The sequence below is a fragment of the Palaemon carinicauda genome, chromosome 34 (assembly GCF_036898095.1).
Source record: "Palaemon carinicauda isolate YSFRI2023 chromosome 34, ASM3689809v2, whole genome shotgun sequence".
NCBI lineage: Eukaryota > Metazoa > Arthropoda > Malacostraca > Decapoda > Palaemonidae > Palaemon > Palaemon carinicauda.
In genome coordinates, this window is record NC_090758.1 from 76,320,467 (window position 1) to 76,322,966 (window position 2,500).

General features: G+C 40.0%; 1 protein-coding gene across 1 annotated transcript in view; it reads right to left on the reverse strand.

Annotated features, from left to right (window-relative positions):
- Positions 1 to 1,889: 1,889 nt before the first annotated feature.
- The window catches only part of LOC137627040 (ras-related and estrogen-regulated growth inhibitor-like protein), a 14,502-nt gene continuing 13,891 nt past the window's right edge, over positions 1,890 to 2,500 (reverse strand). The window contains 1 exon segment of the mRNA XM_068358022.1: positions 1,890 to 2,500. This exon segment is cut by the window's right edge and continues 415 nt beyond it. The gene's annotated coding sequence lies outside the window, so the exon portion shown is untranslated.

Consider the following 2,500-nt stretch of genomic DNA (forward strand, 5'->3'; position numbering starts at 1 on the left):
AGTATGTTTACATGTGTATATTTCTAAATTATATATAAACATATAATAGCTATCTATGTATATATACTTACCTATATATATGCATATATAAATATGTATATAGATATCCATATATATGTATATATGTAAGTATAATATACATACGTATATGTGCATATACATTTATCTATACGTATATATGTATACTGTATATGTAAATATTTATACATATATACTTATATATAATTACTCCTACACACATTCTTACGCACACACACACACACACACACACACACACACACACACACACACACATATATATATATATATATATATATATATATATATATATATATATATATATATATATATATATATATATATGTGTGTGTGTGTGTGTGTGTGTGTATGTGTACATGTATGTATGTATAAAAAGTATATGTCCCCCCCTCTCTCTCTCTCTCTCTCTCTCTCTCTCTCTCTCTCTCTCTCTCTCTCTCTCTCTCCCCCAATAACAAGTCTCCCTTTAGCATAACAATGAACTCTTCTCCTTTCTTAAAAAGTCACTTCACAAATCACCAATCTCTTTTCACGTCCTCCAGGAGATTGGTAATCTTCTCTAGCTAATCAGGAAAATACTCTACAGCTAATCGTGCTAATCGTGAAATACTCTTTAACTAATTAGCCGAGATTCTATACACAATCTGATCATTAGCTCAAGTGGGAAATCTGAAGTCGTCATATAGCGCTATCTGGAAACTCTGTCTCGTTAAAATTGCCATTCGATGGGTCTCTCTTTTATGCCCCTCTTGACTTCCAGGCAGCGGTGCCAGATGTGGGGATTTTCCCTAGATTTGGGGATTTATCCTTACATTTGGGAATTTATCCTTAGAATTGGGGATTTTGGATGACAGGTGACGATCTTCTGTACGTATTTCTATGAAGAAAAAACAGCGATGAGTAAACCTTTATATTGTTGCAATTAGTTTACTTTCAATTACATGAAGTATAGTGAGTAATTTCCAAATTAGAAGAAAATATATATCTCTGGAAATGGGGATTTTTGGGCGGTTTTGGGGATTTTTTTCACGAGTTTTAGGGATTTTCAGACTAACCCATCTGGCAACACTGCTTCCAGGGCTTATAACTTCTTCCTTTTAATAGTTGGAGATCTGGGTTTTCTTAATTATGAAAATATATATTTAAACTTTGACTGGAACTTTTTTATTTTATTTCTGGTTTTAGAAACAAATAATGAAAACTATTTGGAGGAAAATCAAAGCTTGCTTGGACGTAGTCATTTTATTTCGACAGACATAGACAAGCCAAGATTAACACTAAACGTCTAGGAATTATGTTTGAAGTCCAATGCGGGTTTTGGACTTCGGGCTTTGCAGGCTTTTTTTTATTATGGGCTTTGCAGGTCACGTTGTTGTGAATGAAGACACCTCTCTCTCTCTCTCCTCTCTCTCTCTCTCTCTCTCTCTCTCTCTCTCTCCCTCTCTCTCTCTCTCTCTCTGCTGTCATGCTCTCTCGCTCTAACGCTATCATGCTCTCGCTCTCACTCGCGCTCTTCCGCTCTCGCGCTCTTCCGCTCTCGCGCTCTTCCGCTCTCGCGCTCTTCCGCTCTCCTCGCTCTCTCTTGCGCTCTTCCGCTCTCTCTCGCGCTCTTCCGCTCTCTCTCGCGCTCTTCCGCTCTCTCTTGCGCTCTTCCCGCTCTCTCTCGCGCTCTTCCTCTCTCTCTATCGCGCTCTCTCGCGCTCTTCCGCTCTCTTCCGCTCTCTCTATCGAGCTCTCTCTATCGCGCTCATCTCGTGCTCTCTCTATCGAGCTCTCTCTATCGCGCTCTCTCGTGCTCTCTATCGAACTCTCTCTATCGCGCTCTCTCTATCGCGCTCTCTCGTGCTCTCTCTTTACAGTTTTTCTTAGATTCCTCTAGACTAGAAGCACCATCACACTATGTAGGAACATTCCTCATCTTTCAATTCCTCAGAATTCACAACTGGCTTCAAATCCTCAAAATCTGTGTGATATATCACTCTCCAGAATCCACAATTGATTCTTTGGTTTCCAGCATTTATCGGTCTCTTCTGGGAGCTTATTATCCATGTATGTTTCCCCAGTCCTCAGGATTCGCTAGTGGATTCTCGGTCCCAGAATATAAATGAGAATCACTTGTCTCCAGAACTCTTATTGGCTTCTGGGTCCTAAGAACCACCAAGTGGAATCAGTTCTCACTCTCCACGTGTCTCTTTATTCATCAGAATCCACATGGTCTTCTTAGTCCTCAGGACTCTCCAACATATTCCATGTCCCCAGAATATATGAGAGTCCTCTGTCCTCAGTGTTAGTGGTTTCAGGGTCCTAAGAATCTCCACGTGGAATCAGCTCTCAATCTCCAAGTGACTCTTTAGTCCTCAGAATCCATAAGGTGTTACTAAGTCTGCAGGACTCTCCAACAGATTTTGTATCCCAGAATATTAATGAGGATCCTCTGTCTTAAAGATCTATAGGTGGCTCC